Here is an 18,086-nt window from a genome sequence, read left to right on the forward strand (position 1 = left end):
GGCCTACAGGTGAAAGACTACCTTTGCCCTGATTCTTAGTAAACGGTCTTCCTAGAACATGCACAGTCATTTTTCTACATTCAATGTTAAAAGTATTTGTTAATATGGAGTCCACTTTACATTTTGAAATAAACATGACCATGTTTAGTGTCAAAAAAAAGAACTGCTTCTCCATCAGCGCTAATCAGTTCTCATCTCTTGCAGACATTTTCAGGGCTTTCAGGTGCGCAGATCTATTTTGAAATCACCCTTAGCTATAAAGGAGGAAGAAAATACCACCTGTAAGCACCTTTGTGTAGAGGTCTATCATCAAAATAGAGTCCCATTCACCTTCTGTCCTTAGGAAACTGGTGTCTATTATCTATTCTTATTTTAAATTTTCTCTCTTTCTTCTATTTTACGGGAACTGTCAAGAGAAGGACGCAGAGCACGGGCTACCTTATCTTTCAAAGGAACATAGAATGAGCCACATCAAAATGGAATGAAAAAGACTAGCTGTCCAGTCCATGTCAGATGCACAAAGTAAAAAACACAAAGTTATGATGCCTTATTAAGCATTTTGAAACCTAAAAGCCACTGGACAAAGATAGACTTTATTAATATTGCAAAGAAAGTGTATTTCTCTGTGACTCTCTCCCAGCTCCATGCTATGTGCCAATGTCTCAAGGGAAATTAGAATGAATGGAAAAACTTTTATCCAGGAATACACTTTCTTTATTGAAACGGCCATTTTTATCTGGTCTTTCAATGTAGCATATGTTTTGACCAAATGAGAGGAATTATTTATTCATTAAAATGAGTTTTAGTATTTTAGTATAATTCATACTATCTGTTTTGATTGTGAGAAATGCCTTTTTGCTCATATAGGGAGTCAAGATAGCTGAGTACATTAGAAAACATTATTTTCAGAGTTAGGTGGTTCATTAATCATTTGTTCAAAACACAGCGGCAAGTACCAGATTGTAACAAGAAAATAAGCACTAGCCCCATCTCCGTAGTGGTTAGCACGCACGAGCGCTCGCTCTGAGCTCGCTTCCTGTTTCCGGGTATGTAAACTGTTCATCACACAGTCCTCACAGCTCCGTCAGCTGAACGGCGTTATTGTCCTCACCTTGCAAATGATGAAAGTCAGGCACAGAGATATTGAGGAACTTACCCCAGGACACACAGTGGGGGCGGGTGGGGCCAGGATGCCGCAGAGCCCACCGTGCCTCAGCACTGAGCTGCAGGAAGTGTGTGCCACACTCACTGGTGACAGTGACACCGCAGCACCTGCCACACAGTTGGGCAGTAGTAAGGGCATAATAGGCATGTGTTGAATGAATAAGGACATGAACACTGGTGATATCACACGCACTCGACCTCATTCTGAGAGCTTAAAGGACTGAGTGATGAGACGTTTCCTGCCCTCAGCTGAGCTGCAGTCTGGTCCTGGCATTGGATCCACCGGCAACTGTAATCCGCTTTCATCACAGGACCTTCAACGGGACTGAAGTCTCCCTGGGGGTTTGTCAGCCAGCGTGCTGAGAAGGAAGCTGCGCTGTGTGTGTCTCATTCCTTACGGCTCCTAACAGCCCGATAAAGGAGCCACTATTATTCCCATTGGCTGATGAGGAAGCACTGAGCCATCAGACATCTAGGCCATGGTCACGAAGGGAGAAAATGGCAGACCCAGGACTCACACCAAGTGGTGTAGCCCAGAGGGCCTCACCTCAGCCACAAGCTGGGTGCCTCTCAGGCTCCTAACACCTCCCTGTCATGTGGTTCTTTGGCCTGTGAGGTCTGCATACACGTACATGTGTGTGTACATACATATGTGTATACATACATATGTGTGTACACACACATTATACAGTTAGGGATATGTGTGTATTATAGCTAGTATATGTCTATAGTTATATTACTGTATATAGCAATGGTACCAACATTTTAAATGTTAAATGGCATGATATATATATAATTAGTATATACCTTATTAGTATATATATATACATATACTTGCCTAAGCATATAAAACATTTGGCCATTAACGAATAGAAAATCACAGTGTTCATATTTTAATATTAAAATGTTGTCAGAGATGTAAACTTGGAAGGGCAGCCAGGGAAGAAATTTGCTTTTATAAAGACTAAGAAACAGGGGGATCTTCTACTTATCTTTACCAGTTCTGAGTCTACATATAGATTCTATTTTTAAAAATAGAAAAGAATAAGACAGCTAATTTTGTTTTTTCTAATACGGAAAAGACCCTACAGTCCACACACACACACACACACACACACACACAGACGCGCCCGCATGTACACCCCCTGTCCTACTGTCTATGTGATGTTTGATTCCATGATCTATAGCATTTGTATGACCTCACTCTCAGGCAAATACTGTTAACCTTGGATTTCACCCACCAAGGGCATGAACGTGGGCACGTGTCACATACTTCTCAGTGCATGCATACTTTCCGAACAACACACGGCCATGAGTAGGAGAGCAGGGAAGATTGAATTTCATGAGCAGATTCCAGATGTATTGGTAGGACCGGAGCAGGACTCTTTGCTCCAAGTGAGGTCAGACGTTAACCTCATAATGCTCAAAGTGAGGACACCTGATAATAATAATAATAATGGATAAACCACCAACCACTACAAGTCTTCCATAGTTTGAACGTTCTTTTACTAGTCCTGTTTTGGGTTGCTTTGTAATAGGGTGGCCAGCCATCCCTGTTTACTTGGGACTGAGAAGTTTCCCAGGAAGTAGGACTTCAAGGGCTAAATCTGGGAGATGGGTGGTCACTCTGTTCTTATAGGTTACTGTGCTGGGAAGATGGGGACTGCCCTGGTGTCCCCACTGTCCTGAGTGCCCTGACACCCCGACACTGGCCCACTGCCAGCTCCCAGAACCCACAGTCTGGGCGGGATCAGCAAACATGGGCCCACCACCCATCAGCTTCGTCTTCCTTGAGTCCCTCTTCACAGTTCTAACCCTCCCAGGACCAGGCTCTCGAACAGTCTGTAGAGTATGAGTTTCTGTAAACGATATTTATTGTTTCTTACCTTGTAATTTGTAAAACAATTATAAGGAAAGTTAAAGAGACAGAAACGTATGGGGAAATATTTTTAAAAGCAACATTAAGAAAAAAATGAACACTTCAACAAAATTAGTAAAAACGTTTAATTTACAGAAAGAGTTTATCACAAACCCATTTTCCCACTTCATTAGAGTACATATATTTTTTTAAACTCTTAATAGTACATATAAATGTTAAAGGAAATCTAAATCAAGTTTCTCAGCTGGATCTTTCTTAGTCCTGCCGTCCACAGGTATACACGTATGTCCCAATCCCTCTAAGAACAGAACTGTGGGGCCGAGAAGAGCCCCCCTTGGCCCTGTAGCGGGGACCTAGCTGTAGAAAGAGGCCCCCCTCATGGCCTTCGGGCATGGGATGGGGTAGACCACCCAGGTCACGCCCCGACTTCTTACCTCCCTCCTGCCCAGTATTTCCCCAGGGTCACAGGTCCTTGGCAGAGACAGAGAGGAGGAAGCCAAGGCCTCATACTCTGGGGGATGCAGCTCCCCGGAGCTTGTCACACGGACGCCCAGCCTCAGCTCTACCACGTCACCTGTCATGTGGGACCAGTTCTATTTCTGTTTTCATGTGTGTCAGTTGGGATCTGAACCTCCTCGAGGGTCTCTCTGAGGGTCAAATGCATGCAAAGGCCCGATGAACCCAAATCATATCACAAATGTTAGTTGCTGTTTCTACTCCTTGATAACTAAGGAGCACCGGTCTGTGGGAGCAGACAGATGGTGTCTTTGTGGCACGGGGAGGGCAAGCCACAGACTCAGCAGCGCAGAGTTCAGAGGTGGGCCAGCCCCCACTGGAAGCCTACCCGAGGTGGATGGGAGCAGGACTTAGAACTTGCTGGAAAGTGTGAGTCGCCAGCCAAGGGAGAGGAATTTCGGAGGGGACAGTGTGAGCAGACACAGGGCTCAGCAGGCCATGGGAGGCTGGTGAGGGGAGTGTTCCCCTGACACCAAGGCCAAGGGAGTGGGTGAAAGGCAGAGAGGAGTGAGGGTGGGACGCGGGTGCTTCCTGGGACACCTTGACAGTCAGAAACTAATTAGTAACTAATGGCAAAAAAGTAAGTCTCTCTGGGTGGAAAGCCTCATGCAGTGAATGGTCCCTGAGTCCCTCTGCAGTGTCAACACTCTGCCATTTCTGTCTTTGACTGCTGTTAAAAAATTATATAAATATATATGTATATGTGTGTGTCTATATATTACCGATTCAGATTCTCACTCCTATGTTTTCCCACATTCTGCCAACAGTAATAGAACAAGTTACATAAATTGCCACCAACTGTCAAATTTTCAGGCTTCTCCATTCTGAGTTCAAAGAGAAGTAGTTGTAATGATAGTTTTCATATTGAAATGAGAATGGTAAGCTCAGCTAACCTAGAGAGGCTTCTAGCAAATAGACCTTGGATTGGTTCCTTGCCTGCAATTTAAGCAATTCATACAAAAATAAATTAATTAATTAAAAAATATGCAATTTTGCCTAAATCACACGAATAATTGGGAAAAAGCGAGATTACCTGGGCCTCCGTAAGTCCATTTGTGTAGCGTTCTGAACAAAGAATACTGAGGAAGTGGTTAGGAGGCCAGGACCCCAAATCAGACCATGAGAGCTCAATTTGTGGGCACCATTTCATGCCCAGTCTGTTTGATGGGCCGTGGAGGGAGGTCTGCAAAGCACGAGTTTGGGTGGGGGGTGGGGGTTCACAAAGTCTTGAGGTGCCCGTGGGGATAAGCCCCTCCTACTGCCTGTTTTCCACAGCAGCTTGTCGTGGAGCAGAGAGCTAACTGCCATTCCTCATCTGCCTCTGCCCCTCCTTGTCTACTGACCCACCCCGTCACTCAGTCAACACCAGCTTACATACACAGTTTGAGATGAAGGAAGCACCCTCATCGTGGATGAAACGCATCATTCCTGAAGGCTTGCTTTGAGAAGGAAGGAAACTGTTTGCCTCGGGTTTCTGGTGGATGTTTTTCCTCCCCAGTTCATTAGCTCGAATAACGGCGTTTCCGCACACGCCACACTTCTAGTGCCCTGAAGGCAAAGAGAATTCTGCTTGTTCCGGATCCATAGGACAGTGTTGGCAAACCCTGGGCTTATTAACATACGCCGTGTCACCGGCTCATCAGAAAGCACTGCAGGCAGTGTCCCAATGCTGTTGTCGTCTTGTAGCTTCATCAGACTAATTACTTTGAAAATAAAATGAAGGTACCTGTCAATTAGCTGTTGCATGTAAGAGTTCTTCCTTCTTAATGCAGAATGCAGAAAATGGCTCGTTTTATGCAATGTTTCAATAATCATATCGGGGTGCTGTTGTCTGCGACATTTCATAACTGGGTGAGGGGTGATCATGTTTAAATGTCACCCCTGTAAGGTGACAATAGGCTGTACATGCGAATAGTTAGAACCAAATATCTATTTTCATGACAAATAGTGATTTCTTAGAAAATCATGATTAAGCTTTAAACAAACTAAAATTATGGAGTGATATCCAGTTTGAATTCTGTGACAGCTTTGGGGGTCCCTCATCCTTAAAGGGCAGTTTTTTTGTCATCGCATTCATAAGCGCCCATGAACACAGACAATAATTGTGTTTGCACATATTTGAAAAAAGGTGTGAGATAGGATTGCTAACATTAGGTTGGCCTCAAGGTCATTTTGTTCTAGAAGTATTTCTATATTTTAATAGATAACTGATAGACTTGGGGTTCCAAGTTCTCCCATTATGAATTCTAATCCATCTTTGCATTATCACAGTACTCAGTTTTCCCTAAAATTATATGTGTCAATACAAAAATTCTCACCTTTTATTCTTGGTTTAATATTCATCTGCATGCACATGTTTTTATATGTATAGGTGAAAACACTGACAAAGATAAAAACACTCCCTCTGTTTCCCACGCCCCCTTTTCTTGTCCCTTACTCTTACCAATCCCACGTTGGAAACTGGAAGTCTGGGACCATAGTGCACAGATCTATGAACTAGGAGATACTGGACCAGGTCATAGACAGATCCTGTAGCCAAAAACGGTGGCAGGTTATCAGGAGCTGAGAAAGGAAGAACAAGGTTATTAAGCTATGCCTTGCGGTGGGTGTGAGGGAGAGGCAAGAGAGGTAAAGGGACATATGAGGAAAACGCGTGTTTTTGTAAACTGTGAGGGCTAAAAAAATAATAATACTTTTCTTCCCACCTTCTAAGTTCTTCTAGCTGGGCTAATAATCTAATGAACAGAGACAGATTTGCAGGAGAAAATCAAATTTTTAATACACATGCATGGAGAATTCACATATGCATAAAAATTCCAAAGACAGTGAGGTAACATTGCATATGTATGACATTTTGGACAAAGAAGAAAGGGAGATGGGGTCTTAGATTTCAGAAGTGAAGATGGGTGAGTTACAGGGAGTTGAGGAATTGCAGAACACACCTGGCAGGAACATTGTTGCTGGGCAACCCAGAAGCAATGGGACAGGGGGCATCTCGCTAACAGGCTCCTGCCTGAAGCCCTGTTTACCAGGCTTCATTCGAATTAGGCCGCTCAGGAGAACATCCTAAAATGCCCTTCCTGGAGCAGACTTTCTGTCTGCATCTCTTGGGCAGGAAGAAGGGGAGGGCCAAAGGTTCTTTCTGAGTCCTCTGGTTGTTTCTCAGTAACCAGCTTAACATCAATACCCCAAAGGCAGAGTCAGGGTGGCCAAACTTTGCTCCCCTTCAAGGCCCTTGGAGAGGAATGTAAGTGGGGAATAGACTAAAGTCTAAAACTGTCTCTTCAGTTTTCCCAAAAGAAGCTATGTCACAGGTAATCTCAAATCCAGATCTAGCTGATTCATGCAGAGAGAAATAAATGCAAAATCAATTCTTATGAAGTTATATTGAGAGAAGGTGCTAATATTTGTTTTTGTTATTCCTGAGCTATGAAATGTCATACTCCTTTATTTCATTTTATTTAACCAACAACGTTATGGGTTTTTAGTTTGTTAGCTCAATTTGGTTTGTGTTGAATGTTTCTCTAGGATTTTATATTTTTTCTTTAATAAATTATATTTGTCAACATATCAATGGTTTTGTTTTTTTAAAAAAAAGCTTCATAGAAAGAGATAAATTTCTTGAAGTGAAAACAGTTTTTAGTAACATAAGAACACACACTTCTTTGTACTCTATTGTCCAAGTAGTAGTTATCTCTTGCTAAAAAAGCAGCCCCTCCTTTTAAAAAGTATTTTTTGCTCTTACCCTTCATTTATAATTTAGATTATGGCTTCTCCCTCTGCCAAAATCAAAATAATGACCACTGCCTATTAAATCTTTGCCACATGGAACAGGTGATGCCAATTTCAAAACCTGAAACCAACAAATGTTTAATGAGCAAAGAAATGAATGTGTAAGGCCTAACATTTGCAACAAATAAATAAACCTCGAGAAATAACTGAAATCAATTGTCATTCTCGGAAATAGCCTGTGTTCACATTTTTGTTCATTATGTATCCAACATTTCCACTGAATTCAACTCCCTTCTGTTTATATGTGAGAATAGTACATTGAAACAATGGCATGCAAGCCCAGCTATGTATTTTTTTTTCTTATTTTCTGGCTCCTCACTCTATAATGCATAGCTGGTAACCTGATCCATCTTCGTAGTAGATTAAAATTCATGCAACTAATGTCTCTCTGTAAAATTAAAGTGTAAGACTGTCAGGATCCATAGCTGCTTCTTTCAAGAAAATGGAAGAACCTTAGTCCATAATCTTATTTTTGCAATAAAGTTACGAGTCAGTGTGCACAAATATTCAGTGCAACAGAATACCCAGCGAGAGACTTGACTGTCTTAGAAAAGGCAAGCTCTCAATCTGTGGGTGCCATATGGATGTCGTCGAGAAGGAGTTGGGACTTGGGTTGCAAAGCTGTCAGGCGTTGGAGAGCATATGGAAGTGGCCTGTTTGGGGCCACCGACGGCCATGGTGCTTCCTTTTCTCCTCACAGTTGTCTAACATATTGCCACTGTCTGCACCAGCATAACTTCATAGTCAATTTGAATTCCATTGTAGTTAAACCAGTGTTATCCTGTTAGCAAGACAGCTTATTGTACATAATATCGTCCAAAGTTTGTTTTTACTTTATTAATAAAGCAACAGCTCTTTAAAGAATTGAAGTCGCTTCTATTCATAGGCTATCCCTGAGCTTTTTCTATCTATTACTTGGTTTTCTTTAGATTTGATAAAGTCCATTCTATCCAGACAGGATGGCGGTGATAGTGATAGTGGTGATAGCAGAGATCAAAATGGAAGCTAAATGTTGCTTTAAAACAAATTGTTAGATTGCTGGGTTAAAATTAGAATCCTCTCACACTTGGCAAACTGGATCAGTTGTGTCAAGCAAAGTATAGAAATGAAATGACAGATAACTATGCATTTTTACTTAGCTATTTTTGGCACGTTGTATACTTTTAAGCTGCTTTGTCTGATCATACCTTTGGGGTCCATCTTTTTGGTATAGCTTCCTAGGATTTTAATGCAGCAGCTCCCAAAAAGAATGCTGAATTATTACTTATAATCCAAAAAAAATATATCTTCTTTGTGTGGAATAAAATGTAAACTAATTTGGAGAAAGGAAGATATTCTAGACATGTATTTCATTAATATAAATATCCATCTCATACTGTGTGAATTGACATCTCTTAGAATTGATGTGACCAAGCTAGTAAGAGAAAAAGAAAAGAAAAAAAGTACTGTCGACAAAAAACCATCCAGCCTAAGAAAAAGCTTATAAGAGTTTATTTGAGCCAAACTGACAGTTGCGGGGAAGCAAAATCTCAACGGGTTGAGAAAATGTTCAGGAAAATGGCGGGTTTATAACTTATTTTACACATTAGAATCAAAGGAGGAGGGTTACCATTGGTGGTAGATTAAGGGGGTGGGAGAAAGCAAAGTGCGGAAATCTCTGGGATTAGATGAAAAGTAAATTGGAGAGACAGGTACTTCTCCCACACAGGTGGGTGCAGGATAGCTAACAGTTAGCTCTTTACAGCACAAAGAGATGGTAACCAGGGGACAACAACAATGAGGGGTTCTGTAGTTTCCCTGCTCTGGGGCGGAGTGGGCTGTGCCCTGAGGGTTTGGAAAAAAGGATGACTCTGACATTCCAAGGGGATGTTATCTTAGATGCGGAAAAAGTCAATAGTCAGGTTCACTTAAGGTAAAGATTGACCTTTGTCATGGAAGCTACAGGCCAAGGATGTGACTACTAGCCATGACCGGCTTTGAGTTAGTAATTTTTATGTTCAGGCCATCCTATGTGGTTAATTTCGGTCTCTGAGTTTGTAGAGCCTGCCATGCAGGCCTCCCCTGAGCTTGTCAGGTTTCGTTATGTGGCCATTGTTGTTCATCCACAGTACCTTTCTACCAAAAATATTTGTCTAATGTCTAGTTAAGCAGAAAAGTACATTAGCTGATGTGAGAGGGTTTTTTTATGTTAATTTGTTGCAATTTTCCCCTTTCATATTAGACCTTCTTTAAAAGAAGATTTAATTGGAGTGGGTAGACCAGCTGTATCTGTTAGGAGCTATAAATAGAAGCACAAGTCACTGTAATCTACAGCTAGCACTCAAATTCATTTACTAAATAAGGTCGTGAGCAATACTAGGTATGTTTCTCTGACACCTTCCCCTGTTGACAAGGAGTTGGGTGGATTTCGTCAAGGAAATACACAATGAGCTATTGTTAGCATTTATCAGCACATGTGATGAGTGGCCCTGAAACAGAGCATCTTATCATCCAAATTTCTCAGTAGCCTTCTTATGGGGCAGCGGGAGTTGCTCTGAACAGTATTAATGTGACAGCAACCTCACTGTGAGAGTGGAACTTTGAGAAGGAACCAGAAGATGGATTTTGGTGGGTAAGGTTGGAAGTAATTGTGAGTTGATCTAGCATTTTGTGTTTCATTAATTATTTCCTAAATCTATAATAAAAAAATAATAATGACAGTGGGTGGTTGGGTATAAAGTAGAGATTGAATGGTACAAACAACAAATAGTTGTTAATATTGACAGGTTATGGGACAAGGATCACCTAATTTCACAGATGAGGATAGCACAAAATGAGACAACTACCACATAATGTTTATTCTAAAGGAATAATATGAGTTCACTGAGTTTTTTAATTCCTTCATATTGATTTTTTTCATAACATGTGAAATAAACATACATCAACCTAGTTAATACTTGAACAAGATCCCAACACATTCAAACCATAGTTTGATATGAAGCGTATGACACAAAAGAAGTATTGTCTTGTAAATTAACAACTGAAAAGTGTTTAAGGCCGTTCCACACATCTAAAATAGAAAAACATACCTTCACGTTCTTTATTTTTCTTGAGCCATTGTGACTCAGAGGTAAAACAGGTTGAAGATGATCTATTAAAATCAACATTCCATTCCACAGTCAGCGTATGCAGTCTTTGAGCCAAGCCAACTAGAAATCTCTGTGAATGTCGGACTGCCTGTTGGGGGCCCTCAGCTCTCCCAATGCTGGGTAGTTCTTTGCCCTATTTAATCAGACTGTGAGAAGACCCAAAGTTTCCTACAATGTAAAAATGTCTTCCTTCAAGTACTAGTGACTTCATAAAAGTCTTCATCACTTCACTGGAGCTTGATGATACTGAAGTATCTTCTCTTAGGCTTGCGTAATAGGTTCTAATCACCGAAACTCTCTTCTCTTTTAAAAAAAAAATCTCCTTTGGCTCATAACACTGTGATTATGACAGCAACACTTAAAGCTGACTTTTTACTGACAGCGTTAGAAATTCTTCGCCAGGCAATGTGGTGACTCTCTGATGCTTATGTACAAATTATGCACCTACCTCACATCTCACAGGAACGTTTCATAGCTCTGTATACTATTCCATCATTGGTTTAATAAAAACGCTAACATTTGATTTTAGTAATATTTTCCACATGGTAGAATCACTGTTTCATAGATTAAAGGAACAGACCTCTGAGGTCAGTCTAAACAATTGTTTTAAAACTTACCATGATGAAGGAAATATTATTCCTATCCTATTGTGGGGGCTAAAAAAAAAATTAATACTTCTCCTCCCACCTTCGAAGTTCCTCTAGCTGGAGTAATAAGTTAACAGAGACAGATTAACAGGAGAAAACCAATTTTAATACATGCACATGGAGAATTCACATATGCATGAAAATTCCGAAGACAGTGAGGCAACATTGAGTATATATGACATTTTGGACAAAGAAGGAAAGGCCGGGGAAAGGGTGTTAGATTTCTGAAGTGAGAACAGGTCATTTACCAGTACTTGAGGAAGAGAGGAACAGACATAATAGGCAAATTCTTGCTGGGCAGCCCAGAGACAATGGGGTGGGCGGGGGGAACTAGTAAACACGCTTGGAGTCTTCTTGACTGATGCCAGGGTGGAAATGCTTAAAGCGAGCATGCCAAGGTTCCCTTCCTGAAGCGGGTGTTTCTATCTGAATCTCGTGAAGAGAAGGGGAAGTAAAAACTCTTCTTGAGTTTGTTGGGCTTTGATTAATTTCAGCTCAAAATAATCTGCACATTCCGGGGACACTCGCCCCCGACACCCACACTATCCACCAATAACACAGAAATGTAAAGCGTACATACACAGGTGGCTTTTTTCATGAGAATTTAGACCTTTGCCATGTTTGGTTAGAGTCTTTTCCTAACTTAAACCTCGGCATATGTCTGTATACTGGAACTTAAAAATCTAAGCCTCTGGACAAGAACGAATCTGCCATGATTCTCAGTGTTCAAATCTGTTCCACATAACAAAATGACTCGTGAAAGCGTTTTGCTCAGTAAGGACACAGGAAAAGGTGGCTTCCCAGTTCCTTCCCCCCAAAATAGTTACTATGTGTAAGCAGTTTGCAGTCCTCTCAAGCTTGGTTGAGAACTAGGGAAATTAGCCAACAGGAGACGTGGAGTGGGGGAGTTCCTCTTCTTCCAACAGACAATCTGGTCCAAGCCACCAGGCAGGGCACAGCACAGTCTGTGTCCACCTGCCGCCAGGGAGCCAAGATCCAGAGCAGGGTGTCAGCCGGTGAGGAGGACTCCGCGTGGTGGAGCAGCACCAAGGGCCCTGCACTGGGATGGAGCACAGGGATGACAGCAGAGCCTGTGCTGTCGGTGGTCTCCTGCCTTCAGGCTTGGCCTGGTGGTCATTTGGGGACTGTCCTTGTTTGTAGAAAATACACACTAAAATATCGAGGTGGGGGAGGTTTGTGGTGAGTGAGGTTAAGTATCTTTTCATATGTTTACTGCCACGTGTATTGCTTTTCTTATTAAGTTCCTATTAACAGCCTTTCTTCTATAGTTTTGGTTGTTTTTTCATATTGATTGGTACAAGCTTTTTGAAAATAAGGGAAATTATCCCTTTGTCAGTTATATGCATTGCAAATATCCCCACTTCAAGTGTATAGAAAAATTCGCTCATCCTTTTCTTCTAGCACATTAAGGGGTTCTGCCTAGTTCTGTTTCTACATTTTAAATCTTTCTCGTATCTGGAATTTATATTGGTTTAAATAAAGAGATAAAGATATAACTGTATATTTTTTCAAATGGTTAGTCAATTGTTCCAACATCATATAAAACATAGCCTCTTTTTCCTTTGTCTTTGAAACACAGCTTTTCTCACAATCTATAAATTCCCGCATTGTTTGGGTCTAATTCTGGACTCCTCTCTGTTCTTAACTCTTTTCTCTTCGGTACCAAACTGCTTCCATTATTAAAGTTTAATAATACATGTTGATAGAGCACTGTCCAGTAGAACCTTCTGCAGTGATGAACATGATCTGTTTCTCTGTCCACAATTCACAATGCGTCCTTGAAATAAGTTTTTATTTATATTTAATTAATTTATATTTCAAAAAAGCCACATGTGGCTAGTGGCTATCATATTGGATGGCAGAGTTTTAATATGTTGTGGGACTATTCCCTACTCTCTAACCTTCTTTCCAGAACTCACCAAGCTATTCTCACATGTTTATTTTTCTTTATTTTTTTCTTCTCGTAAGAAAACTAGATTTTTCTGGTTGCCCAGAAAAAGTTACATTGAATTTATAGAATACTTCAAGTAGAATGGTTACACTTACAGTATTATATCTTCCTTTAAGTCCTTCAATAGAGTTTTAAAGTTTTCTTTACAAAATTTTACACATCTCCTTTTAAGATCATTCATAGGTATTTTATCTTTTTTTGTTTCACTTTGTTTTGCTATTATAAATGAGCTGCTTCCTTCAGTTTCTCTCACTGTGTTTTCCCATTGCTTATCATTTGTATAGAGAGTACAGCCATGATATGCATATTTAGCATCTTAATTGAATTCTCTTATTTATAGTTTTTTGGGTGATTCACTTTGTATTTTCTGATTGTTAGTTATAAAATCTGCACAAAGTCACATAACTCTTTCTTCCAATGTTTATACATTTTATTTATTTCTCTTGTTTAACATCCCTGCCTACTATTTCAACTGCAACTTTGAATCGTTGTAGCAATGGTCAACATCCTTGTGTTATTCCGGTTTTAATAGGAAGATTTTTAGTGTTTTATTATTAAGCCGAATGGTGGCTTTAAAAAGCTCTTATCTTCCCAACAGTTTGTTTGTTTGTTTGTTTAAAGGATTGTATTGGGGAATTGGGGAAGGGGAACAACCAAGTTGTTGTCCTTCAATCTTAGTTGTGGAGGGCACAGCTAACTCAGCTCCAAGTCCGGTCACCATCCGGCCCCCATTGCCAGCTCAGGGCAGCTCAGCTCAAGGTGCTGTGTTCAATCTTAGTTGTGGGTGGGTGTAGCCCACCCTCCCATGCGGAAGTCGAACTGGCAACCTTGTTTTTAGGAGCATGTGCTCTCACCAGCTGAGCCATCCTGCCACCTGCTCAGGGCAGCTCAGCTCAGGTGCAGCTCGCTGGCCCATGTGGGAATCAAACCAGCGGCCTGTTGCTCAGAGCTTGTGCTCTTAACCAACTGAGCCACTCGGCTGGCCCCCAACAATTTTAACATTAGAAATGAATGTTGATGTTTATCAAAATGCCTCTTTTGGTATCTCCTATATAAGTTACATAATTTGCCTCCTTAACCTTTACAACTATATATTAATTTGATCCATTTATATTTTTTTATCGGCCCTCCTATGTATTCAGGATATAAATGCTACTTGGTTGTGGTGTATTTTTTTCTTAATGTAATGCTAAATCTATTTAATAATTACTTTAAGACTTTGTAATATGCAGGATAATTCTCTAATTTAGAACCATTTCTGTCAGGTTTTGGAGTCAGTGGTGTGCTATCATTCTCAAAATGGATTATGGAGGCTTCTTTCTTTCAATGGAGTTTGAATAGGATTAAATGGGGGAATAACAGTTCTGTAGACAGTTGAATTGATTCACTCCTAAAGCCAACTGGATATGGCATATTTTAATGGTAATTTATTAATGACTTTAATAAAATTAACATTGTTTTTAGTCTGTCTTCTGGAATCCATTTGAGTAGATTCCATTTTTGTTGACTAGGCAGATGTTGATGACATTAACCTATTACTGAATTTAGAAAAAATTACTGAATTTAGGGGAGATATGAATATCTAAGGTTTTGGTATGCTGAGTTTATGATGCTTGTGGGACATCAAGGTGGAAATGGCCAATGAGCAAGTAAAATAAATGTCTTAGAGGTATCTATGAGAGATCTTGACTGGCAAAGTGGCCGCCTGCATGGCTGTGCGGGTTAATGAGATCACCTGGAAAAAAACAAAGAAAAATGGTCGTTGATGGAACCCTGGAGACGCCAACATTTAACTGGGTTGCGTAGGAGAGAACTGACTCTTATGGAAAGTACAGGGAGCCAGTTTTCTTACCACTTGCACTGAAGGAACAGAATAGTGGAGAAGATATGAAGACACCATGAGAGCAGCCAAGGGGTGCCTTCCCCAAAGGAGAGAATACCGGGGGGAGAGACCTGGAAACGGAGGGACTTTCACAATAACAAGGAAACCAAAGGAGAAGAGCTTAGGCCAAAACGCGATGGAGGATAGGGCAGAGGAGAACCACGGGCCATCGGATTCACAAGACGCCATCAAGGGAAAAGGGAAGAAAACAAAGAGGAACAAAAACTCACGGCAGGAGTTTTAGAGAAATATTTGTAAATGCCTGGAAACTGAAATTAACAAAGAAATTTAAAATGCCAGTTAGACCTTGATGGCTCAAGAAAATCAAAGTTGAGTCTATTTCAAAGTTCCTTCCACAAACACCATCCGCCCACCCTCCACTCTCCCCAGCACATGTACACACATGTGCACATACACACACACAAATGCACATATGTTCACACACACGCACACACTACAGAGCAGTACACCTTTATAATAATGTGACACTCATGACAGGCAACATTACTATATTTTCCCCCTATTTGCAGTCCAATTTATTTTGATCATTTTTACTCAGGACACCACCTTCCAAGAACAAAACCACCTATTATTAAGATTTGGCCGTCATTAACTAGCAACTTTACAATATTCAATCTGCTTGCTCTCAACTTTCCTCCTATAATTAGAGCCTTCTGTAATCCGTATTAAAACTGACAACCGTGTATATTTACTGTTTCTGCAGGATGTTTTTCCCCATGAGAAGCACTGAATTACCCACAAGCATTCCACCAATCCACCAACATGCCTTTGCCAATGACTCTTCCCAATTTTCACTCAAAACCTTGAGTCCTACAAGGACAGGTCGGAGCAGAGGTGTGATGGGGCTGCCACAGGGCTTGGTGGTAGAAAGTGAGCGGACTGAGAGAGGGGTCAGTCAGGGTGTCACCTTGTGGTTCTAGACATAATGCCCAAAGAGATAAGCCAGCGCCAGGTGGAAGCTCCGACCCAGGGAGGCCCCTGCCCCCACCACCACCACGGAAGCCCAGCTGTGAAAGAGTGGGGACGGAGGGGGAGGACACGGCAGGTTCCCCGGATGTCAGGGTCCAGAGAGGTCAGGGAGCAGCGGGAGGGCAGGGAAGAGGAAGAACATGCAGCTCAGACGGGCAACCATCTTTCTACATATCCCTAGGAAATTCACATTTGCCCCCTCGTAGGGAACGCTTTCATTCCTCATTCTTTGCTAATAACTTAGCTTCCTGATTTCCTAAGAAATAAGAACGACCACACCTTCTACCAAAAAATATCGGCTTACCTGCCTCTGCGCCCCCACACCCTGCTTTCCTCCTACAGACGCAGCAGCCACTGTACACTGGCCCCCAGCCCGCCCCCCGGGCTGTACTGCATCCCATCCCCCCTCTCCTACCCCAGAAACTTTCTTTCTGTAATTATTCCACTTTTCACACATGTCACATTTTAAAAATTCCTTCCCACCCCCTCGCTCTTCTAGGTTTGTCACACCATCTCTGGTTTTCTCTTCAACAGGTCTCGTCCAGGGTGTTGGTGCTTTCTGGACCCACCCTCTCCACCCCTGCCCCTTCCTTCCACGGCCCACTCAGTGGCTCTTTCACGCTCTCATCCATTAAGATGCATCTTGTCAAGTCCCCGAGAGCCTTCATTTTGCCAAACCCAGCAGTCACTTCCTGTCCCTATCCTTCTCAAGCTCTCAGCAGCTCTAACGGGCCCACCTGCTTTGACCGCAGCCTTCTTAGATTCGACACCTTAGGCTCCCATGGTCCTCCCAGCTCACTGGCCACCCCGTCCCATGCCCCATGCTGGCTCTCAGCCCTGCAGGCTGCAGACTGCAGGGCTCAGGGCTCAGGCCATCCCTCTGCTCCAGCTGCAGTCTCCTAACACCTATGCCCGCAAGGGTCACTTAGTAATGTTAGGGGACACTTGTCACAACTGAGGAAAATTCTGTAGGCACCTATTGTGTTGAAGGTGGGTACGGATGCTGCCATAAACATCCCACAAAGCATAGGACAGCCATTACCTGGTAAGAAGTAGTGCCTGTTGTGCTAAGAAACCCTGTTCTAGGCCCCAGTTTTCAGCTGCTTTATATACAGATGTTGAGTCCAAGGTTCATGTGCTCAGCCAAAAGCAGCCTTCTAACTTGTACATCCAACTGCCTAGTCGACGTGCCATCTGGGTATTTAAGTAGGTGACACACAACTCTTTATTTCTCCCCAAAGTCCACTCTTCTTTGGTCACTTTGCCCCTCAGTCAGTGATGCCAGCTACTCAAGCCAAAGTCCTAAACATCATCCTTCACTCTTCCCTATGTGACACACGCGTCCATCAGCAGGTCTTGTTGGCTCCAGCCTCAGAATACATCCTGGAGCCTATCGCTTCTTGCTAAATCCAGAGGCATACTCTCTGAGCCTCCGCTATCCTTGGGTGGACTTAGGACTTCTACAGTAGCCTTCTGCTTCTCTCCTCGCTTCCACTCTCAGTCTCTTCTCCACGCAGTATGCATTCAGCGTTACTTTCTTAATATGGAAGTCACATTACACTGTTCCCTTGCTTAAATACTTCCCAGGGGCTTCTCATTGTACTTAGGACAGAATCCACATTCCCGACAGGTGCCTCCAGATCTTTTGCCTATGCACCCTCGCTCCTATCTGTGCAGCCTCCACTCCTGCCTGTGCAGCCTCCACTCCTGCCTGTGCAACCTCGCTCCTGCCTGTGCCACCTCACTCCTGCCTGTGCACCCTCACTCCTGTCTGTGCAGCCTCCACTCCTGTCTGTGCAGCCTCCACTCCTGCCTGTGCAACCTCGCTCCTGCCTGTGCCGCCTCACTCCTGCCTGTGCACCCTCGCTCCTGCCTGTGCAGCCTCCACTCCTGCCTGTGCAGCCTCCTGTCTGTGCAGCCTCGCTCCTGCCTGTGCAGCCTCGCTCCTGCCTGTGCAGCCTCCACTCCTGCCTGTACAGCCTCGCTCCTGCCTGTGCACCCTGGCTCCTGCCTGTGCAGCCTCCTGCCTGTGCAGCCTCCTGCCTGTGCAGCCTCCACTCCTGCCTGTGCAGCCTTGCTCCTGACTGTGCACCCTCGCTCCTGACTATGCAGCCTC

At 42.6% G+C, this 18,086-nt stretch overlaps 1 protein-coding gene and 1 long non-coding RNA gene across 2 annotated transcripts in view; one reads left to right on the plus strand and one right to left on the minus strand.

The window, feature by feature from the left end:
- PACRG (parkin coregulated) overlaps positions 1 to 18,086 on the plus strand; it is a 435,406-nt gene that overhangs the window by 335,551 nt on the left and 81,769 nt on the right. The gene's annotated exons all lie outside the window — the stretch shown is intronic.
- LOC109394310 (uncharacterized) lies at positions 3,294 to 11,400 on the minus strand. Its single transcript, XR_002126425.1, has 3 exons — positions 10,420 to 11,400; positions 6,003 to 6,121; positions 3,294 to 5,262 (listed from the first exon to the last, which is right to left on the minus strand). It is a non-coding gene; the product is annotated as an uncharacterized LOC109394310 (long non-coding RNA).

Source organism: Hipposideros armiger, unplaced genomic scaffold, assembly GCF_001890085.2.
Source record: "Hipposideros armiger isolate ML-2016 unplaced genomic scaffold, ASM189008v1 scaffold_418, whole genome shotgun sequence".
NCBI classification, from domain to species: domain Eukaryota; kingdom Metazoa; phylum Chordata; class Mammalia; order Chiroptera; family Hipposideridae; genus Hipposideros; species Hipposideros armiger.